This window comes from Dermochelys coriacea, chromosome 21, assembly GCF_009764565.3.
Source record: "Dermochelys coriacea isolate rDerCor1 chromosome 21, rDerCor1.pri.v4, whole genome shotgun sequence".
NCBI classification, from domain to species: Eukaryota; Metazoa; Chordata; order Testudines; family Dermochelyidae; genus Dermochelys; species Dermochelys coriacea.
The window spans coordinates 10,333,644-10,358,040 of NC_050088.1; the positions used below are offsets into that span (position 1 = coordinate 10,333,644).

General features: G+C 49.4%; 1 protein-coding gene across 2 annotated transcripts in view; it reads right to left on the reverse strand.

Annotated features, from left to right (window-relative positions):
• Window positions 1-24,397, reverse strand: part of GRM4 (glutamate metabotropic receptor 4) — a 247,953-nt gene that overhangs the window by 222,716 nt on the left and 840 nt on the right. The window lies entirely within an intron of this gene.

The following is a 24,397-nucleotide window of genomic DNA, read 5'->3' on the forward strand; positions in this document are numbered from 1 at the left end:
GTAACAATCTTTATAAGAGTCCATCATCCTCAGCATTGACTGTTCAGCATTTATCACCTGTGCAATCTATAACATGCCAGATATTCCGTTATTAAAGAACCAGCGCAGCTGCTTCTAGCAATCGTTTCAGAAAGATGACTAATATGCTGGTAAGGAGGGTCTCTTGTCTTGAAGTGCAATCAAACTGTGTGTGGGGAGGGAGGGAGGGAGGGAGGGAGAGGGAATAAAAAAAGTTTGGTTTCTGGAGCTTGAGCAAATAGAATGACAGCCTTTAAATACCAGGCACCAAAGCCCAAAGATACCATTGCCTGTGATTTTCAAATGCTTAGAGTTGGCTATATGAACACACAGAACCACACCCATACCCACCACTGCAACTCCAAACGCTCAGCTGGGAGCTCAGAATGCTCACCCCAATTCCCTAGGAGTTCAGAGAGTCAGATCGGAGACCCGGGGAAATGCCCCTCCAATCTAGGATTAGTCCCTACGCTAAAAGCCTGACTCTCCCTTGCTCCATTCCCGCACCAGGGCCAGGCACACAGAGGAAGAGGCAAAGTTGGCTTTTTGAGGCACCTTTGCACTCCACATGTTCTGGCCCTGTCCACCACCATCACCCCCACTCCCCTTACGAGCAGCCTCTCAACCCATGTGCCATGAGAGGCAGAGAATTGCAACACTCTCTGGCTTTCTATCTATGCCCCCAATCCAGGGGGAGGCTGGGACCCTTTATGCCAGCTGGGGAAGATTCTCAAGGGCCCTTTTCACCCACTTTAAGGCCCCTTTGTGTGGCCAGAAAGGCATAAGAGGGGACTTTAGCTTAACTGACAATCAGCCCCTAGAGAGACAGTGAGTGAGGCAATACCTTCAGACGCTGGTCCATTAGAAGATATCACCTCGCCCACCTGATTGCTCTGATATCCCAGGACCAATATGGCTACAACACCACTGCATCAGCCCCTATATATTTTAATGCTTTTACCAGGTCACTTTTAAACATTCCAAGCCATGGGGCTGCCATCATGTCCCTTGGGGAGATCATTCCAGCCTTACAGCGCCCAGATACCACTTTAATGGGCAACCTCACAGAAACTTTGATACAGCTCACCACTAGGAGGCTTTCCCTGATATTCCACTTACGTTTCCCTTTGCTTAATTGCAACTTATTCTTCCTCGATTTACCCACTTGTTCTGCCCTGCCTACCCAACCCATCAGCCAGATTCCTAGTATCCCAGTTAGAGAGGAACAGGAAGTCACATCCTCAAAAGTTAGGAAAAAAGGTTGACATTTAATTCTCAAATCAGAACAAAACATCACATCTTGGAAAAAACCTGTGAACCCAAGAAACCCAAAGACAATTTGGATTGGGTCAAGCAAAACATTTCAATATGCTGGATTTCTGTTTAGAAGCTTTATTTATTTACTTTTTCAAAAAAATTAATATAGCTGAACTAAACTCTCAAACCCCAAAAAATCACTTCGTATTGAAATATTAAGCTTTTCATTTTCAAAATATCAAAACTGGACATTTCAAAATGGTTTTGAATCAGATTGGTGTAAACCAACTTGTCTTCACCAACCGTTTCAGTTTTGACAAATTGACATTTTCTGGTGGAAAAAGCTTTCCCTTAGAAAGTTCCCAACCTGCTCTAATCCTGGTATTATTTGGGCTGTCGGATCTTTAGGTGCAGGGCCATCTTTTGTTCTGTGTCCATACAGCTCTGAACACAACGGGCCCTGGGTCCATGACTAGGGCGCCCAGTCACTGTTGCAATTAATAAAGAACATTTAAGCACATTATATCACCTCTGTATCAATATGTTCAAAAGTCTCTTCCTCCACATTAACATTTTTTGCTACTACAATAGAACCTCAGAGTTACAAACACCTCGAGAATGGAGGTTGTTAGTTACTCTGAAATGGTCATAACTCTGAAAAAAATGTTTTGGTTGTTCTTTCAAAGTTTACAATTGAACACTGACTTAATACAGCTTTGAAACTTCACTATGTAGAAGAAAAATGCTGCTTTTAACCACCTTAATTTAAACGAAACAAGCACAGTTTCCTTACCTTGTCAAATCTTTAAAACTTTCTCTTTATATTTAATAGTTTAACACAGTACTGCACTGTATTTGCTTGCTTTTTTTTTTTTAATCTCTGCAGCTGCATGATTGCATACGTCTGGCTCCAGATGAGGTGTGTGGTTGACTGGTCAGTTCATAACTCCGGTGTTCGCAACTTTAAGGTTCTACTGAAGCCTTAGAGTCACTAAATTTGTCACAGGAATTGGTTTTTAAAAGCCTTTTTTTCCTCTGGAGGGCAGATGCTTACATGGTTCAAAACCAGTGACAGGGTTTGAAAGAAAGAGGCTATTTTGGGTAAGCGATTACTCCATTTTTTTGGTCAAACAACAAAGAAACAAGAAAAGCTGAAACAGTGTTAAGTCTCAGAGTAGCAGCCGTGTTAGTCTGTATTCGCAAAAAGAAAAGGAGTACTTGTGGCACCTTAGAGAGTAACAAATTAGTCTCTAAGGTGCCACAAGTACTCCTTTTCTTTTTGCGAATACAGACTAACACGGCTGCTACTCTGAAACCTGTCATTATGCAAGGCACTGAATTTAGCCGTATAGAGTGGAAATCTGTCAACTTCATGAAAAAACTCGCACAGATACAGACAGACATCATCTTCCTCTCCAAATGCAAACAGATGGACATCATACCGAAAGGACTGAAGGTAAAAAATCCATTACAATCTACATACCATACAGACTATGCTGACAGCTTGTGCCACACACTCTCAAAGAAACTGCGGAACCACCTGATCAACATCCTCTACAGCAAACAGGGAAAGATTAGTGTTAAGTCTGAAATACCTCCCATTGTGCACTCTTAGCACATTTTTGATAGGGCTCAGAAGAATGCATGGCCTAGTTCCGAAATTAGACACCAAAGGTGGAGAATTCATGGAACCTGTTCTATTAAAAAAGCCAGCTCTGCTTTGTCCGTACCTTGGAAGTCATTCGTGAATCCTGTGTAAGTTGTACATTTAGGGGCCCAACAAGGATATTTAAGAATAGCAAGGGGCCAGACCCCCAGCTGGGAGAAGCCAGCTCATCTCCACCAATGCCCATTTATGCTGATTCACACCCGCTGAGGATCTGGCCTGAGACTTTGCTGGTCTCTTCAGTGAAAAAAAAACAACACATCACCCGTTAGCCGGCAAAGGGGACCAGTTGCTGCTCTCAGCAGAAAGGCCAAATAACCAGAGATGCTATCCATGGTACCCAATGCACTTCTGGAAGGTGATCCAGTGATGGGTGCAGGATAAGAACTTGCATAGGGCTCAACCCTGCAAGGTACAGAGTACTCCTCCCCCATCCAGCAAAGGGTTTTACTTTAAGTACTTGAGTGGGTGCATTCTTGCAGGATCAAGACCTAAAACTGGAAGGACTGCGTGGGCCATGGAGACTCATCCAAAGAGTTTGCATTGAGGCACATCAGCAGGGAATCGAGCAGGGCAGGTTGTCCTGCTGGTACCTAGGTTGTCCCTGTTCAGTGAGCGAATAGTTCTCAGTCTCCAGGGCTGTCAGTCCAGAAACTTTCCCCAGCACTAAGTGTGCATAGATTTAGTAATGAAGTGTTTGAACAGCCAGCAGGAAATGCACAGCCAAGGGTGCAGGTCACCTGACTGCAGATCACCCAGCTGCACAACAGATCCATCCTTAACTCACACCTTTGGGGGTATTGGGGACCTCAAGGAGGAGGGTGAGCTAAGGGTGCCATCCCTGCCTGTGAGCTGCTTGGCCCTTGTCCGGCAGCCTCTCTCTGTACCAAATACATTTCTAGAGCTGCAGGATTTTGCTGGGAAATCTTAACATACACCCAAGCCACCAGCACATCACCTCTGCCTCATGATGAGACTGAACTGCTGAGGATGCAAGGGAGAACTGGGACTGGCTCTCTGGGGATCATCCTGAAATGGACTCTGGGGTGAAGCCTTGATGGGTGGAAAAGAGCCCTGTGTGGATTTTTGTTCCCACCTGAAGCAGTCTCCCCTCCTCTTTGCAAATGGGCAGACAGAGACAAGTCAAGTCACTGACTAAAGGACAAGCAGAGACCAAACTGTTAGGCGGACACAGGGAAATCCACGGGTTAGCCAGCAAAACCCTCTGCAGTAGATTGAGGAAGTTAGAGGGTGAAATTCACCCCCAGCAGAAAGGCCATGCAAGCAGCATCTGGCCCTGAGATCGCAAGCTCCTTGGGGGTGTGGAATCTTCACATCCCAAGCATACGTACAGCACCTTGCGGCCCGGATCCCCGATTAGAGCCTCTGGGTGCTACAACACTGCAAAGACCCATACACCACTTAAGATAGGACTTGAGTGGATTTCACCCATACAATGAATGAGACTCTCTTGGTGCAATCCGTGAATGGGTGAAACCCAGCAGCTGACCAATCTCAGAGAGAGACCAGTGCCTCTTTCCCTCCAAACCCTACATGCAAAACTAGAGGAGAGGAACCTTTGGTGATTTCTGCACTACACTAGACAGGGAAGAGTACAATCATTCTTCATACGCCTCTCAACCAGGAAAGGCAGACGGGGGAGCCTCATATGGAATTTGCAGGAAGGGGGGATTCTATTAGCGCCTGTCATGGTCCCTTTACAACACTAACGAATCGAGGCCACGGGATCAGAGAAGATTATGTTAAAACTTACACTAATTAACCATCACAGCCAGAGAGAGCTGGAGGAAGGCGAGCACATCTCGGCAGGAAAGCACACACTCAGCAATTAGAACAATTCCCAACTTCGCTGCGGATTACTCGGTCACATTCAAATGAGGGCAGAGGATCTCAGCCCAGAGCCATGCGGGAGGCTTTGCAAATACTTTAGAAGGGCCGTGTGCCCATTTACACAGGCTGGTGGAGAAGTAGGGGTCTGATCACCCCTTTGCTCACCAAGGATATCTGTGCTGGCATCAAGTGTGTGATTGATAGCCCTGAGGAGTGCAACTGTCTATGCTTCCCCCACACTTCCCTACCAGCATGCCCCAGCCCCGACAGTGGGACCACATCTGAGACAGAGGGGTTCAGTCTCTGTGTCCCATTCAGTCTTACTCAGACTTTAAGATCAGAAGGTATCATTATGATCATCTACTCTGACCTCCTGTACAACGCAGGCCACAGAATCTCATCTACCCACTCCTGTAATAAACCCCTAATCTATGTCTGAGCTATTGAAGTCCTCAAATCATGGTTTAAAGATGTCAAGGTGCAGAGAATCCTCCAGCAACTGACCCATGCCCCACGCTGCAGAGGAGAACAAAAAACCCCCAGGGCCTCTGCCAATCTGCCCTGGAGGAAAATTCCTTCCCAACCCCAAATATGGCGATCAGCTGAACCCTGCGCATGTGGGCAAGACTCACCAGCCAGACACCGAGGAAAGAATTCTCTGTAGTAACTCAGATCCCACCCCATCTAACATCCCAGGCCACTGGGCATATTTACCGCTAATAGTCAAAGATCAATTAATTGCCAATTGTCTTCTACTGAAAGGGCCAGCCACTGGAACCAGACCACAATGGGGACCCTTGTTACCAAGGCCTGGACTGACACATGTGCACCCAGCAGACAACAACCAAAAACAGCTTCCCATCACTCCTGAGCTGGGATCTGAACCACGGACCTAGAAATGAATGGCTCAGCAGATTGTGACTGAACCCTGGGGCTAACCTTACCCCTCTGCAATTGGCTTAAAAAGGGAGCAACCCCACACCCCTGCCCAGTCACCTCACATCCACAGCAGTGACACAGTGATGTCTTCCTCCATTATAGATCCCTCGCGGGATTCACGCACCTCACCAGAGGCACGAGCGTGAGGGGTGAAAGGTAATCAGATGATGCATGGAAGCCAGCAGCTGCTTGCATCTGAGCAGCTAACTAGAGACCAGGACCCCATGGGGCAAGGTGCTGTCCAGGCACATGGTAAGTGACTCGAAGAGCTTGTGATACAGACACACTAGACGAGGAAGCCTTTGGATCCCTGTGTAACAGGTGAGGAGCTGAGTCTCAGGGAATCTAAGTGGCTTGCCCAAGGTCACGCAGGAAACTGAATTTAAAAAAAAAATGAAATAAGCCAACGCTGAGTTTAGAAACATCCCTGTTCTCTTCTCCCTTTGGCTAGGGAGCTGGAGCAGCAGCCATGCTGTTACAGTAATAACATGAAGCCAATGAGTATCAAGCCCTGGAGGGATTTCTTCCAGTGCCCAAGTGACAGAGCTGGCTAATAAGCACAGAACGTTGGCCAGGCGAATATCAAGAGAGCTGCCATTTGTTTTAGGCTAAATATTGTGCAAAGCAAAACCCATTTTCATCTCAATTTAAAAGCAGGCCCAGGGCGATGACTGGAGGGGGCCGTTATTCCCTGCCTATTATTTTTAAAATGTCATCTCATGGACAAAGCTGCAGGAGACTCAAGTGGGAGCTTACAACTCCTACCTTATGCTTTAAAAGGGCTTCCACGCGGCATGCACCACACAGCCCAGTGCTGGCAGAATGACAGGGGGCTCGACACATGCTTTAAAGTGACACCTCTGCACGCAAGGGCAAAATTCACTCGTGCACGAGAATTACACCAGAGATAAATCCAGCCCATAAGATTTTATCCCACCCACGGAGTCTAATATACCTTCCAGGCCTAATGTAAGTGGGTGCAACTCCACTGTGCTTCCTTACACCAGGCCTGAGTTTAGCCCAGTCTCCATTTCCATTCCTGGTCTTGCAGATTACCAAGAAAGCGGTGCATAGAAGCAATCCGTTTTACAGCCTGAATTCTGGCCCACTAGAACATTAGTCTGTGTGCGCTGCCCTTATGCATCTGAGATACAGAGCAACAAGGGGAACCCTGGAGACCCCGTTTTAAGACACAATGTGTAACGAGCCATTGCTGGAGTGGTACAGTGATCACGGTTGTTAGTGTGGCTCAGACCTAGCTCCTTCAGCACTGCTAAAACTCCTTCAGATGCCTAAAAAAGGAACAGGCTTTTGTATCGGCAGGGAGCAGCTATTAGGAATGACCTGGCTACACAGAACAGGCAATGGCAGCACACATGGAAGGCATCTCAGGCATCCCCTCGAGGTTATCTTTTCACTGGGAAATTTGTTTCCAGCACGCCAGGCCCACTAGGTATCGTTTAAAGTTTTCCCCTCAGCAGCAGGAGGAAGGATGGGGACTGGGATTCAAGAGAAGTGGATTCCACTCTGGGCTACACCACAGATTGACCTTGGCCAAGTTGCTTCATCACACCGTGACTCAGTTTCCCCATCTGTAAAACAGGGCTAATGATCATCCCTTTGTCCATTCAGACTGTCAACTCTTCAGGGCACGGATTCGCATGTCTGAATAGTGCCTAGCAGATTCGAGCCAATATGGGAGCCCTAGGCACAAACTGTCATGCATCATAAAATAATCAGCAGGGCGATGAATTATCTTGGGTGGAGTGGAAGCTGGAGGCATGGAAGATCCACGAGAGAAAAGCAGCATCTTCAGCTGGATTTCTCCCGTGGGTGCTGCCCTGCAACCCTGCCTAGTATGCTGCACAGTGTTGGGTCTCTTTTTAAAAGAAAAGAAAAGAAAAGAAAAGAAAAGAAAAGAAAAGAAAAGAAAAGAAAAGAAAAGAAGCTTCCCCTTTCCCGCGGACGTGCAATACTCCAGAAACGCGCTCGTGTCCTCAAACTCTGGCTCGAAAGATTTCCGGAGAGAGAACAGACACATCATTAGGGTTTCCATTTGATGGGTGGGGGCTGTTTCCACCCGCAGCAATCATTCGGTAGCAGTTTAAAACAAAAAAACAAAAATGCAGCAGCAGCATTTGTAGTAAAATTAACTGTGACGGCCAGACAGCACATGCTCCCTCAGCTCCTGACAGGATGATTAGAGAAAAATCTTTACACATTAGCCAAAGCAAAACCTGTGAGGGGAAGAAAGGGGGAGTTAATCCACTCAGACTGCTGCACCTGGTCAGTCCAGTTTACAGAGGAGGTAGGTGTAGTGGGTAAGCTATTAGCCTCAAAGTCAGGAGGCCTGGTTCAATTCCCTGCCTTGTAAGAATCCCTGCATGCCCTCAGTCAAGTCACTTGACAGCCTTTTGAAAGCCTGGTCTTGGCCGGGGGGGGAGAGGGGGGGAAAGTGTGTGTTTTAACTCAGGTTCACTAAAACATGGTAGCCACTATGAGGTAAAAATCCTAGCAAAGCCCAGGTAGTGTGTAGTTTTCACATGAGTTAGCAGGCTGAGGGATAGATATGGGACCTAGGCTCCCCCTTGATCTTTAATGGGACCTGCTAACTTGGGTGAAAGCTACAGCCTGCCTAGTCTTCACCAGGCTTTCACCTCACACAAGCCAGCCCAAGGTCAGAACCCATTTTTTTTCCTGGTGAAGATGCACTCAGCCCCTGTGTATAGATGGGAACTGAGCCAGTGGGGACAACAGCCCTGCCCTGCCTCACAGGATGGTGCGAGGATAAATGAAGGTGCTTAGATACTATGGGGATGGTCTAGGTGCATTAGGTCCTACCTCAGCACAGAAGGCTGGATGTGATGCCCTCCTGAGGTCCCTTCCAGGCCTACCTTTCTATGGTGCTTTTTATATTCAACAGGTTATGACACTCTGGACTCCTCTTCCTCATGCCTCTGAGAGAAGATGGGGTCATTCAGCGTTCTGTCCACTAGCTGGTGGAGGTAACGCACGAGAGCAGCTCTTCTTTGGCTCAAAGGGCCTGCCTTCGAGTCCTCCTGACAAAGTTATACACTTGAGGATTGGAGTAACTGCTGGCTATGCTGGCTAGCTACCTGAACACTGCTGCAAGATGCACAGAAAATACCAGAGGACACTGGTATTGACTATTTCAGAAGCCCCTAGAGGCCACAACGGAGACCAGGGCCCACAGGGTTAGGGGCTATACAAACAGAGTGAGATGGGCCCTGAGTTTACAATTTAGCCTGCTTTTACAGACGGGGAACTGAGGCACAGAGTCTAAAGCCTGGTCTACACTTGGAACGTAATTCGACACAGCTGCAGCACTCAGGGGTGTGAAAAATTCACACACCCCACAGTGCTATAACTAAGCCAACCTAACTCCTGCTAGAGACGTAGGTAGGTCCACAGCAGAATGCTTCCAGTGACGTAGCAACTGGTGCTCAGGGAGTGGAGTTCTTACAGCGACAGGAAAACCCTTTCACTCATTGCAGACGGCATCTATGCTAAGAGGTTATGGCAGCATAGCTGTGGCACCGTAGGTATAGTCCCTGTAGCGTAGACAACCCTTAAAATGACTCACCCCAGGTCACCCAGGGAGTCTGACAGAGCCAGGAAACAAACCCAGGTCTCTCCGGTTCCATATCCAGTTCTTCAACCACAGAATCCCACCCCGCCCCCCACACCTAATCCTCGCCAGTGCTCCTGACAGGCACCAGTGATGAGAGAGAGGAGACAGCCCTGAGAAATAATAGCTTGTGTTCTTTTTGGAACTTTTTCATAATTCATACAACCATCTCCCAAAAGAAAAATCCTCTCAGGCATAAAATATTCATGTCCTAATACTTTGTAATGAAACAGCCTCCTCCTCTGGGCACACCCAAACCCTCAAGGCCAGCATGGATTTTCCTTCATTAAAGTAATTATGTTTCTTATTGATTCAGCGTTATGATGAAAAGGCTGCACTTTGGGAAGTAAAACAGCACAGCCCTTCTCTCTTTCTCTCTCTCGCATTCCTCAGTGCTCTAGAGCTGTTTGCCCAAAACCTGTCTTACTTTTAGGTCTGCTAACTTTATTCTTTACTGGGGCTGTAGAAACAGTGTCTCCAACCCCAAGCATTAAAAACAAAAACAAAAATCCATCGGGCCTCTCAAAAACCATGAGATTAGTTTAAAAGTCATGAGATTTTTAAAAAAATATTCTGCATTTTTCCTTTGCCTTCTGGTTTCTGAGCGATCAGGGGACACACGAGTCATGTCCAAGTGTCTCTAGCCCCTGTGGTTGCAGAGAAACTACCAGTTTTGGTAAATGAAAGCTGAGATTCTCCTAACATCACAGGACTCCAGAAGCTGAGGCTTTAAGACACACACTAAACGTCGCAAGATTTGGTAATGCCATGTTAACTAATGCAGTCCCAGGTGGCCACCAGTTGTAGGTTATTCTCTACTTCCCTTCCGAGTTCAGTTTGGAGACAATCCCATTCTCACCTTGGACCCAGCCATTGGGGATCCCTTTCTTCCCATGAACTGAGACAAAAAAGGGGCCCTTCACCAGTAAGTCAAGCCAGCCCCGCCCCCCCTCCATCCCCCCCTCCCACCACCAGGGACAGAATCTCTCTTCCAGTCTGGACTAACCTTCCCTCTCCCTCCCCGCCAATCATCCAGACTACCCCATTTCACTCAGGACAGACCAGTCCTTGGTTCTACATTCCAACCCCCGCCCCCACCACCACCAAATGCTGAGATCTGAAAGGCTCCCATGTTAATCCGCACCTCTCTTACCCCACTCACTCGCTCTGAGCATCCTGGCACCAGAAGGGTTAAACACAAGGAGAGGAACAAATGTATGGGAGGCTAAATAAGAAGCTGCTGGTTCCCTTGCCTTGTACTTGGTACCAAGTCAGGCCATCCATTTCCCTCCCGTACAGCACCGGCTCCCCACGGCTCCATTCCTTGCTCTCCTGTCCCAGCTCTGCAGCAGATGACAGTATGTGCCACCCACAGAGCCAGCTCCACCGTGGCGGGGTCCGAGCAGGCTCTGCGTCCCCCCCAGGCGGGCTCCACACACACACAAAAGCCATCCAGGAGAATGGTTAGGGTGCTGGTAGAGGGGAAGGGGGATGCCCCCCACTCTAGGAGTCCAAGCTCATTGCAGTCACGGGTCCAGCTGCACCTTGCGCCCGCTCAGGTGGTGTTTGGCCAATTCCATTGTGGCGGAAGAAACCAGCAGCAGCTGAAAGCTCCCCAGGGACAGCCCGTCATCATGGGAGCTAAGGAGCTAGAGAAGCAGCTTCCTCACTACCCCCTTCCCCGACCCCTCCCCATGAGCCCTCCAGGGACCTCCTGCAATGCCTCTCAGCACCTCCCCACCCAAAAAGTGCACCAGAACCCCACGCTTCAGTACCCCCACCCCACCAAACCACTATCAAACCCCACTCCATTACCCCCAGCAGCCTACAGCCCCCCCAACAATAGGCTCCCATGAACCCATTATCCCCCTCCCTCACCCCACTAGCCACCATAAACCCCCTGCTCCATGATCCCCCCAATAGCTGCCAAGAGCCCCCCATTACCTCCCAACAGCCCCTAAGGAACCCCTCTGCCCCCCCATGTACCAAAACCCTTCCCTATCTCTCTTCCAGCTGATGAAACCCTTCAGGCCACCCCATCAGCATTCCTCTACCAATGAGCGGCCTTGACCCACTGAGCCATCAAGCCCTCTAACCCCTAGACATGGACTACAGGCATCTGCCCAAGGTCTCATCCCCATTTGAGCCCCAACCCCGCCAAAAAATGCTCACCCATATTGGAGGGGCCACAATGCCCTCCTGCCGGCCCAGAGCTGCCCATAAGCTGCATTCCTGTCATCAGCTCCATCTCCATCCCTCTCTCACTCTTCAGCTCTCCCTTGGGCTCCCATCCGTCTGCCAAATGAGCCACTGGGTATTACTGACATGAATCCCAGGGACTGAAACGCTGCCAAGGAAACCTTCATCGATGGCAAAGGCAAAACCTCCCTTCAACCACTCCCGGCTCTGGAGCATTGTGGTCTTGTGGCTCCCCATCTGCAAGGATCCTGACCCTCCTATATCCATCTCCACCCCCCTTTCCGTGGCATCATGTTCCCAGCTGATCCCCCTCCCTGACCTTTCCCAGCCCATCTCTCCACCAGCCCCTTGGACTAGAGAGTTTCCCAAAGAGCTCTGCTCCTGTATAAGGCACCCAGAGAAGAGGTTGGGTTTTCAGAACGGCTCTGAGCATTGGGTGCTGAGCCCTTCTGAATATCTGGCCCCAACTGTGGGGGCGGAGCACACAACAGTCTGGTCTTTGTCCTCATATGTGAGCAGTTAACAGAGCTCCTGTCTGCTGTGTGTCAAGGATAGAGGTGATTTGGTTAGGGAATGGGGAGAGCAGACAGATGGGAGGATTCAGGGGGGCAGCTGCACCCCATTCCCTGCACACAGTCCTAGATTTAATTACACACAAAAAGCTACATGAAGATTGCAAAGCCAAACACTCCAAAGTCAGCAAGTGCCCGAATTAAGGTTGCATGTGCTTGTCCCTCTCCATCAATGTTGGAGACAGAAGATGTTTTGGTCCCCCACAGCTCGCTGTCTAGAATGGCAGCGAGTCCCAAACTTATCCCAGAGCACTTGATGATGCTGGCTACATGGGACCAGATCCTCAAGGGTATTTAGGCCTATGGGAATTTGGCATCTTGGAGGGTCTGAGCCATGGGACTGGTTCTCTTCATTTCCAGCTGTTGGGTTGCATTTGATGTAGCTGGGGAAACATTCAGGGCATCCCTAGGTTGCTTTTCCATGACAGCAGGGGCTAGAGTTGCCTTCAGGGATATTCTGTGATCACTAATGGTAGGGGAAGGGCCCACAAGACAATCACTATTAAAATGTGATCCTGCCCAATCTCATCTCCTTTTCAATGGCCCAAGCAAAGGCTCTTCTGCATTCAGAGTCAGGTCCTGTTGGGTGCTGAGCATCCAGAGCTCCAGCTGATAACAGGAGCTCAGCTCCCCAGCAATCAGACTAAAGGGGACTTAAACGGAGACATCCAAAGCAATGGACCACTTGATTATTTGAGAGTATAATTGCTTAGGTTTTGGAAGAGGAGTTACACCTTCTGCTCAAGGAAAGGTGGGCTTGTGGTTAAGACAGGAAATTTGGGCTCATTTCTGAGCTCTGCCAGATACTTCTGTTGTACCTCTGTGCCAGTCACTTACCCTACCTATGCCTCAATTTCCCATTTATAAAAAAGGAACAATCCTGTATTCCTCCCACCCCTTTCCGGGCTCTTGCTATTCAGACTGAGCGCTTTTGGGGGCAGAGCCTGTCCTTTACAACATGTTTGTGCAGCACCCAGCACCATCTCAGTTAAGGCCTCTAGGTGCTACCATAACACAAATAACTGGGTGAGACTCCCTTGCTTTGGATGGGACTAGGCTGGCTGCAGATCTCAGAGCAATACCCATTAAGGAAGACTATCTCAAATTAATCCTGCTTTTCCTCCATCTTAGGCCTTAAGTGCAGTCAATCAATGACTGCCACAGAAAAAAAAATCAAGTGGTTCAGCCAGGAGCGTTCGGATCCGGGCTTTCAGTCCATCCTATGATGAAGAGAAGAGCCATTCGCACTGTACAGACCATGTCATGCCAGCTCTGGTTGCGAAACTACCCCAAAGGGGAGGGCTTTCAGATCTAGAAGCAAAAGAGTGAGCGAGCTGCACTGGGACAGATCCCGGGACTCTGAGCAACATGAGAATCGGAGCGATGGAAATAGTTCAGAGCTGCATCCAGCCATCCTGGCCCACATGATTAATCCCGTTGATGCCAGGAGCAGGCACAGAGTTCTCCTCTCTTGGCATCGCTCCTGCCAGCAGCATTCTACCCTAGCCACCCCTGTCTCTTCCCTCCCAGCTCTTGCTCGTCTCCATGAGGAGAGGCAGGCACGCTGCCAAGTAGGGTGTATCCTTAAGGAACCTCTCCTTTCTTTCCTTGTCTGGACGGAAGCCAGCGCTCCCGACACCAAATACCTCCCCAGAGCAGCAGCACAGCCTGGGGCCGCATCCACGGAAAGAGTCAGGAAGGCTTTCGCTGCTTCCCTCCCCCAGCCAGGGAAAGAAAGAGGAAAACAGCAAGGCTGGGGCTGGGAAGTGCTTCAGGGCTGGGACCATTCCTGGGAAAGAGGGGCCTAGAGCCTAGGCACAGAATTACCACACTGCCCTGTACGGGCTCAGCTGGAGGGGGCACATCCATTTGTGCAGGTCAAGGGAGAAGAGAATAGACTTAATACAATAAGGGAGCTACGGTGCCTTTAAGGTACTCTGGGTGGAGTGGAGCGGATCTTCCCCATGGGGGAGTGCCAGGGGGCACTGTGTGGGAAGCAGCATGCATTCTCCTTCCCAGCCCACTACCTCTCTAAAGGGCTGGGCCGCCAACCCATCCCCTCCCAAGGAGATCATGGCAAAAGCCCTGTATGGACCTTGCGTTTGGAGGAGCACAGAGACCACAATGACCGGTGGCCTCTGCACTGGGGGGAGGAAGAGGTACTAGAGTGAGGGAGGGGTTTTCCAACCTCTCCTTCACACACAGCACGGATTCCAGCCTCCCACTGCAAATTCACTGCAAGCCATCAACGTTCAACATGCTGTGGATTTTTTTTTGTATCAAGTTGCAGGGAAGAGGAGGAATGCTCCAGCTAGATGTTTCCCTTTCTGCAAGCAGCTGTGAAATAGTTGAGTCATTTTTAAAAAGCAGCTGTCATCATTAGGCTCCAGAGTTACCACCCAGAACGGAGATTGTCTGTACTTCTCACAGCTGTTTCAGAACCTATGCAGACACAGCTTTCATGGGGGTGTAAATGAGGAGTAACTCCACTGAAGTCAATGAAGTCACACCACAGAAAATAAAACAAACAAACAAAAAATCACCAAGTTGGGCAGCGAATTCTGCCCAAGATGACAATACAGCAGTTTACAGTCAGTTCATGTTTTCAAATTTAGCTTAGGGATGAGGGTTAGAAACAGACACATGTACCCCAATGGCTTGTCTAACAGGATTTCTTGTGCCTTTAACTATATCAATTTGAGACAGATCTAGTTGAAGTGACAACCCCCAAGTGTGGGTGTATAACGATGCTTACACGGCTATAGGTTATTCCCATAATGTCAGGGAACAATACCAGCTTAAGACACCTTTATATCAATAAACCTGCATCTACGCTAGGTGTTGTACTGAGTGAGCTATTTTGGTTCAAGTCCCTTTGCTAACACCAGTACAAAAGACTATTTAAGATCAGGCCTACATGAAATAGATTCTGCAGTACTGTTCGGCTTGGTAGCTGCAGAACAATCGGCTGCTCACAGCCGGCTCTGAAGGATTAAATCTTCTGACTAAGGAGATAGTCCCCATTGTTTCACAAGCTGCAGTTCCATCCAGAATACAGGCAAGCACGGAGATATGTACAAAGAGGAAAAAAAGATATACCTGACTTTGCGATCAGAGAGCTACACTGTATCTATACAGCTTAAAAGTAAATCCTGTCTTGGAACACAGTTAAAATGACAGCATTAGTTTAATTACTCCCATCTTGTTCAGAGCGATATGAACGCTAAAAAAACATGGCCCAGATTTCATGGTTTTTCACACTATAAGCCAATTAAAAAACTGCCTCTGACAACAGGTCTGCTTTAATTACTCAAGCTTTGCCTTGAACTTGGAGAATCAGGAAATATGTGTGTAAACACACACACACACACACACCACCCCCAATCAACACCTTCCCCCCGCCCCGCCCCGTGATGGCAGTGCAAGACACTTGGATACAATGCTGACCTCCTTCAGTGGGTGGATTTCTAACACTAGTAGCAGCAAGAACTTTAACAAGCCCATGTAAAGAGACCCCAGTGCATGAGAAGCGGAGAAAGAATAAATCAGGTACATCACACAGCGAAGAGGCTCCTTGCCGAACCCCAGCGGTCAAGCAATAAGAGAGGGAGACGTCTCTGCACGATCATGTGAGATGGCGGCATAAAACCAGACAAAAAGCCACAGGAGACAGGTTAAAAAAAAAAACAAAAACAGATTGATGGATTACTTTTCACCAAACAATGAGAAATGATCTGGAGAAACTGATACACAATGTGATCCAGGATTAAGAGTCCACTTTGGATGGTGCTTAAAATGGGTTCACGTGGCTTCTGCTCCAGTTCTACCAGGGCCTTGGTTGTCCAGACTCATTGCACAGTAAAACAGAAGCCAGAATAGGGCCCAAGGCAAACACACAATTGAAATGTCAAAGCTCCAGGGTGTTTGGACCCAGGATTCTGGTGCAGCCTATTTATAAGGCTGGGACCAATTGCAAATTTCAGAGCCACCCCCAGGAAAAAAGAATAACTGAGGCTAGGGCACAGGACTGGGAGGCAAGAGAACAGAATTCTGGATCTGCTACAGACTCCCTCTGCCTTGGGTCAGTCACTTCACCGCTATGCCTCAATTCCTCTATCTGTAAAATGGGGTTAATAATCCTTACTCCTACCTATCAGTTTGGTCTATTTAGATTGGAAGCTGTTGGTGTCAACAACTGTCTTACTCTGCCTACAGAGTCACCAGGGCTTGGATTTTGATTAGGCATTACACTGCAACATGAACAACAGACCAGGGTTCCATGCCTAGACTTCCAAAGCTTGGATCTGGGGTTCTGACTAGAACAGATGGCTTCTAGAAAGACAGATTCCTTCCCCCTCTCCGCTGCCCCGAAACATCTGGAGGCGATATATCCCTTTGTTTTAAAAGAGGAAAATGAAGCTCTGCAATAGAGAGACTATGCCAGGCAGATGTTGCTTTTCGCAGCAGCAGGGATGGGAGAATGCCATGGGTTTTGATGGATACATTTGAATAAACACCAAGAAGCTCAGTGGCTTCACTATATCTTACGCAATCTCTCCGCACCTTGGGGATCAGACTGGGAATCTCGCCTGGGTTTGGGGAGGCTTCTGATTCTTCTTAGTCCCTGTTGAGCCAGAATTAACCTAAGAGGAGCCTGGTATCTTTCCACATCTGGACTGGGGCTTGGGATCTCACCATGCCAGGTGTCCACAGTACGACAGTGCCTGCCTCAAAGCGCTTCCAACTCCCATCTGCGCCCTGAGTTGGAAATGCCTCCCTGCAAATCCAGATCTTGCTTGCAATGCGTAGGAGTCAAAACGATGATATTCCCGATCTCCGAGGCGTGAAGCTATGCCCAGCCTCTCTGCAGATGTAATATCCATTTGTATCCTTTTGATCTTTAGGCAAGACTTGCATAAAGATCAATACTGATTAGAAAAGAAAGAAAGAGACCAGGATTTTTCTGACAGAACTGCCAGATGCAGCTGGGTCTCTCCACTTCTCACAAATACTTCTCACATCCCCAAATACAGGTGCTGCCCTCAGAACAGAGCTGCTGATGAGGCAGCAGAACAGATTCCAGCCAGCTCTCCCATAGCGCGCTCGCTCTGTGGGGCTGATGCAAGCCAAGGCTTGTTTGTGTCAGTCAAGTCAGTAGCTGTGGCCCTGCACAGCAAGAATGCCAGTGTCTGGGGGGGGATAGTGTAGGAACTGAACTTCCAGCACACCATGTTATGTCATGCCGCAAGCCAGACCAGACGACATTATACTGCAGTCATAAGATGATCTTGTTATAGCATATTTCCCCCCTGCTCACCAATATGACAAATGTGTCGATTCACACAGAGGAGCAGACAGGCATTTTTTTGCTCCTGGGTCAGATCCAGCTCTGGCGTTATGGACCAAATCTGAAGCCCGTTGGAGTCAATGGAAAGATTGAGCTTTGGATCAGTAAGGTCAGTCTCATCAATTTCAGCAAAGCTGCTGCTGTTGAAGCCAGGGGTCAATGTACATAGGCCAGCACCTCCAGAATCCCTGCAAAAGGGAGTGGTGGGTGGGCTTCTGGGAGTGCAGCAACCCCTCGAGCACCCCATAGTCTCTACCTGATGCTCCCCTTTGTGGGGGGGGAACCTCATGCAGGAGGAGTAAGGGCTGCAACAGTCCTACGGGCAGAAAGGGGCAGTGATGTACAGAGACGGGAAAAGAGTAAAAGCAGGGAGATAGGAACTGCAGTGTACACGCAATAGAGGCACAAGTCAGCGTCCTGGCAGGCTGGCTAGCACCAGGAGAGGCGAGGGGCACCAGTCATTAGCTAGGATCGCTTCAGGAACTCAACAAGGCCAGGCTAAGGAGGGCAGCTCATTTTGTTTTAAAAAAAAAAAAAAGCTGCAGGTCCGGCTCCACAATGGATTTGACTAGTCCAGCCCCTGCTCTCAGGTACCCGCAGAGCAGTATAATCAGAGGCAGTTCTGGTCCATGCACAGCCCCTGGCAGAACACATGATTCATCCTGCAATCCCTTGAGCACGATGGCGCGTGCTGGGAGGTGCACTGCACTTCATTAGTTTAATTTTATTTGCTTGGCAGGTGAGCAGGAGCGGAGAGAACAGAACTCAAGCTCTCCCCCCACCCACCTGCAATCCACGCAGCCAGTTTCACAGCGCAGGGAAAGGCAGAATGTACAACAGCAAGGCACAGAAGGGAAGGCCAGGATGGACTGGGGGCTTAGGAGATCTGCATTTAATTCCCAGCACTGCTGCCATTTCTCTGTGCCCTGGTTCCTTGTCTGTTCTCCCCGCTCTTATGTGTAAGGTCAGTGGGGCAGGGAGGGTGTCTTCCTATGCGTCTGTACAGTGCCCTACACAGTGGGGCCCTTGTCTTTGTTAGGCATCTCTAGACTCTTCTGTAAAAGAGAGAGAATCTCACGCAAGAGCCTGCTGTACTGGTGGCTGGGTGAATTGCATGGATGTGATCCTTCTTTCAGCCCCAGACACTGGCACCAGAGGCTGCTGCCTTAGAGGCAAAAGCCCTGAGCCATGCTCAGAGCAAGGCAGTTCTGGGGGAGTCTACACAATACACTGCAATAAAACCTTGCAGCGCCAAGTCTTTCCAAGCAACTTTCCAAGGAAGGGCCCCAAGGGCAGAGAAGTGTCCAGCCCTGCTGAGCTCAGTGGCCATTAGGAAGGCTGGGAAGAAGAGCCCTGCATTTGACAATAGCCTCCACAGCCAGATGAGCAGAGAGCGGACTAGGCAGGTCAGACGGGTTTCATGGTGGGAGGAGGCTGAAGGGCAGCCAAGGCTGGTGTTGGGGATGCCTGCGAATGGGCCAAGCTACAGGGTCGCTCTTTCCTCTGGGGTGGGTCCCCTTGGGTCTGCTCTCACCCTAGTGCAGGCCACTGAGGAACAGGCCAGGGCCTGCTGCCTCCGAGAACCAGGCTGGGAAACAGTCACATTAGGGGCCTGTAGCTGCAGGACCCCAATGGCCAGAGTCTGCCCAGGGAGCCTGCACCCGTCCCGAGCAATACGGCCCAAGCCGTGCCATGGGGACCGACAGGGAAGTTAGACGTGGGATGTAGCAGTAGCCAGCGGTGCGAGCAAACCATGGAATCTACTAGCTGGAAACACTCCCGATCATTCAATAGGAGCCGGTCACACCTCTTTTTGGAAGCGGACCTGAGACTGAAATAAGATACGGGGAGACTAGATTGCTAGCATGTCTGACGGCACAGGCAGATGCCAGAGGATGGGGGCTGGCAGGAGCCAGATGGACAGCCAGAGAGAGGGATAGGAGAGAGAATAGGAGACGCACAGGCACCAGGAGGGATGAGCCACAGCTGTGAGGCTGCTCCACACAGGCTCCAGCCATGGCACTGAGGCGTCAGCCACATGGCACTCCAGGGACTCGGAAGGGACCAAGCACTTCCTAGGCTGGTTAATTAACAGGAAGGCACTTACAGCCTAGCTCCAGCGGGCCACCATCTCACCTGCTGGACCGAGTCAGGCCTGATTTATTGCCTGGATGGGAGACCTGCAAGAAAAATCCAGCAGGCTGCTGCAAGCAGTGGTGCTGGCTCTTGAGCAAGTGGTTCTCTCCCCTGGAGTCGCAAAAGACTCCATGTCCCAGCCTGGCGAGGGGTCCACCCTGTGCTGCTGGAGGCGCAGCCACTCACGAAATGCAAGATCCCAACCACTTGGTTATTATGGACCCCAGGGCGCTCATTGGAACAATTGAGGGTATGAACCTTGCTCCAGGCCAAATTTCAGTTTGAGCACTTGCATCCATTTGAAACCGCAGCAGGAATGGAGCAAAGTTCTCACTTTGTAGCATGGTGTTGCTGTGCACTGTTTTACAGTGGCTGCGCCCCACCCTAGAGGTGGCTGCATTTCAGCAATCTGGCATTCCCTATATAGAGTCACTGATGCATTCCTTACTCACTGAAAGGCACTTTGCAAATGTACGCTGTTACTACACATAGACTACGCTAAACAAATCTTACACAGGAGCTCAGAGTTAGTGACAATCCTGAGCCTAGGTCAAAAGGAAGGATGGTCTTGTGGTTAAGTCACTGGGTTGGGACCCTCCATGAACCTGGGCTTCAATTTCCAGCTCTGCCACAGACTGCCTGTGTAGCCTTGGGGAAGTCACTCAATCTCTCTGCCTCAGATAATGTGTGTTTTTGCTGCATTGTCTACTCTTAGACCAAGTTCTAGGAGGTAACATCTGTCTCTCATGATGTGCATGTGGTAATGCAAACCATCTAGTACTCTAGGAGCTGTTGTGATACGAAAAATTATACCTGGGGCATTTAAGTCCTGTGTTTTGGTTCAACCTGTTGTAAAGCCAGGAACCTGCTACTAAGGAGCTCCAACCTGCAGAAAATTGGGCAGGGGGTGTTTGGGCCTAGACTTTAGTGCCCATCTCTAATAATTTAGGACAGGATGGCTCTCGAAGGGGAGGGGTCACTAAAGATTCACGAAACAGGTCTTTGAAGCTGCACACAAGACTGTTCCTTGAAACCAGGGCTTAGATCTATTTTAAGGATCATTTGACACCAAGAAGCCGCAGGCTGCCCTCAATCTCTGCCCGTAGCTCTCACTCCCTTGCTTTGAGAGGCTTTTTCCTTCCGCAGCCTGCTCGTTGTGCTTCGTGCAAAGATGAACGGCACAAAAAGGTTTGTGCTTCGTGCTGCAGGCAGGAGCTGGAATCTTGGCAGGTGAGACAGGTCCACACGGCTGGGCTGAAAGCCAGCAAAGGTGCAGGTCAGTGGGGACAAGAGCTGGGAGTGAGCCCACAACGTTAAGCTCCGGACCCAGACTTTCCTGAGACTCAGGGCTGCTTGGATCTGGGGTTTCACCTTCTCCCGGGATTCCAGAGATGATGGCAGAGTTTGAGAAGGGCCTCGGTGATTTATTCCTGTGATTCAGATTGGCTCCAGATTTCAAATACCCCCAAAATTCAGAAGTGCTCAGATCTGGGGGTCTCTCTCCATTCGAGCCAGCAGCGGAATTCCAACCCGGGTTCCAAATGCAAATATACACACAGTCTGAGGCTGTTCGGATTTGGGATTCCAGTTCAGGCCCACTGAAATCAGTGGAAGCAGGAAGGCTGGTCCAGTGGTTAGGATACTGCCCTGGAACTGCGGACACCTGGCGCAATTCCCAGCTCTGCCACAGACTTCCTGAGCGATCTTTGGCATGTCCCTTCGTCTCTCTACGCCCCAGCTCCCTATGTGTATGATGGGGCTATTAGCACTGCCCTACCTCCCGGGGGCGTTGTGAAGACAAGCATTATGAGGTCCCCGGATGTTACAGCGATGGAGCCCTGCAATAGATAGGTAGAACTCATTAACCCTTTGGATCTTTTTGTGCCTACAGTTCGTAGTGGTTCATTCCAATCGTCCCATCAGCCCGTGGTCCCCCTGTACTCCCAGAGCCCCCTCCCTCCACACTGCAAACACTGTCCTGATCGGGCTCCTTTGAAACAGAGCAAGAGTTGCTTAAAAAAAAACCCTCTTTCAATCAATCTACCCGCCCTTCACTCCAGCCCTCAAGTCCCAGCTTCACCTTCAGTTTCCTTGCAGTCCAAAGCCGATGTGAATGGGGAACCTCTGCATAGAGACCGCTTATGCATCTGTGATGCCTAGGAAAGATCAGCCACTCCTTCCACTCCCTGCACTAGCTGCTCCCAACTGCAGCAAAACCTGACTTATTGCTGGGGCAGTGGCAGCTCCCATGTGCAGCACAGATTGCAAGACGGCCCAGGACTGAACGAGGGAGGCAGCTACGACACTACAGCCAATGAGCTTGCACATAAAAACAACCAGCTCTGAAGTGTATAGATTAGAGCCTTTGCAGAGAGGAACCAGGCTTGACTTCCAAAGTGCCCTGAGAGGAAGGACCACCCCATGGTGAAGGCACTGACTAGAACTCAGGAGAGCTGAGCTCAATTCCCATCTCTGCCACCGACTCCCCGTTTGACCTTTGGCAAGTCACTTCCTCATTCAGGTCCCCACGTGGAGTACTCTTCAGTTTTCAGGGGCTGCCCGTGCATTGCCTAACACAATGGGACCTCTCCAAGCTACCATAACACTGATGATCAATCCGGGGGGGTGGAGGTGTTGGAAGGAGAGTCATGAAAAATTAAACATTTTGCCCAATAAAAATCAATCAATACAATAAACACCCTCCCCTCATCCCCCACAAGGAGGGACAGATCCGCATGACACTGCAGAGTTGAGACTTTAACTACTCATCTCACCCATGAATGACTATGCTTGAAAGCAGATGGTTTCATTTAGGGCTGGTATACATTCCCTGTGTCAATGGAGGTTTAACACTTCATCTCCTATGGAGGAAGCACTGTTGGGTTCTTAGGCTCATTCATCAGCAAGAAAGGCCCAGGTTTGTTTTCAAAACCCCTCATCTGCACCTCCCACCCCTGCTCAGCCATGCAGAGCCACCCTGCTCCATGCTGATTTCCTGTCTGTTCCTCCCCTGGCTTCACCAGCAACATACAAGTGAACAGTTGCTAAGCAAGTAATTAATCAGTTCGAGAGCCATCCAGGAAGGTAAATTACAATCTTGGAAACTCCCACTAAGCTGCTTGCATGATGGATGGTGGGAGACTGGAGTATGCAATAAACTGCAGCTTACGCAATAAGCTGGGGAAAACAGCACCAGGGTGGCCCATTGGCCTGCACACTCCACAGAGGAGTCCCTTCTTCCCCTGGCCCCATACTACATGCCTGCACCTGACACCGGTGCAATACATCCGCATGACACCCGTTATTAGCTGCATCACCCACAAACACCTGCACCGCCCAGACGAGAACTTGGCCCTTCCTTTCTGGCACCAGTCCCTATCTCTCGAACTGAAGGAGATCTCCATAGTGAACAGGAGCCGTCCCCAATCATATGTGTACAGCACACACAGAGACCCATTTCTGGCTTCCTCCAACCCCTGCATCAGCTTTATCACAGCAGATGGCGAACTCCCTAACTGCCCACCATAAGGACATGAATCTGGGTTCCCCTTCCTGCTCTCCTGCTCGTATAAAGAATCACTCTAGGACACGGAGACTCATACACTGGGGCAGAGATGCTCTCCCCATCCCAATGGGCTGGGTTGTAGGTGAACAGCCTGTGGTGATGGCTACTGGGGGGAAGGAGGGGAGTATGCAAAGTAGGGTAACCAGATGTCCCGATTTTATAGGGACAATCCCAATTTTGGGGTCTTTTTCTTATATAGGCACCTATTACCCGCCCCCGCCCCGATTTTTCACGCTTGCTGTCTGGTCACCCTAATGCAAAGGGACCACCCTCAATGACAGGATGGGGCTGGAGGAGGAGAGCCCACAACTTGACTTCACAAAGGGCCCTAAAAAGCTAGCATGAGCCCGAGCCCAGGGCAGGCTCCAAGTTGCCAAGACTGCAGTAAACACCAAAGTATCAAACGGACATTGGGGCTCACTAGAGTCAGAGCACATAGTTAATTCAGAGCACTGCACACCAAGGCTCAATGGAAATCGACAGGAAAGGTTCCCATCAGGATATAAGGAATCACAGTCCCACTTAAACAGCAAGTGCCAGTCATCCAAAACAACTTCAATTACAGCAAACAGGCTTGTCTTCCACACAGCTTGAGCTCCAGCTTTGCAGCTGGCATTTTTTTTTAAATCAGGCACTATATGCTGTCTGGAAGTTTATGCAGCACACAGAGACATCTAGCAGCTGAATCATATAACTACAGGTACATATGAATACACTTTCCCCTCTCAAACCCCATGGAAACCTGTGCTAAAATTTGACATGCACCCCTATTTTGATCAATGAAGCATCTTCCCCAAACCACTGGCCATTTGCCTGTTGTACCCTTTCTACAGGGCTTTGTTATATTTAAGTACCAACTCTCCTTCACCACCACCCCGCCCCTCAAAGACATAGCTAAAGAGTATCTGATGCATCTTTGAGCATCAAGACATAGACCCAAGTAGATAAATCTGGGTCAGGATGCTTTCCCCAAGCCATGCTGGGGTTGTTCAGAACCAAGGCTATGGGCCCATCTTTAGCTTAAGAATGGCTTTCCTGTGGAGTCATCACATGACATTTCCAATACTACCTCCCTGTTTCCTTGTGTTCCCAGTCTGTCTGCCTGTAGCCACTTGTGATCCCTTTTCTTAATCTTAGAGTGTAAGATCTTTAAGGCAGGGGCTGTCTTTGTTCAGTGTTTGTACTGCACCTAGCACAA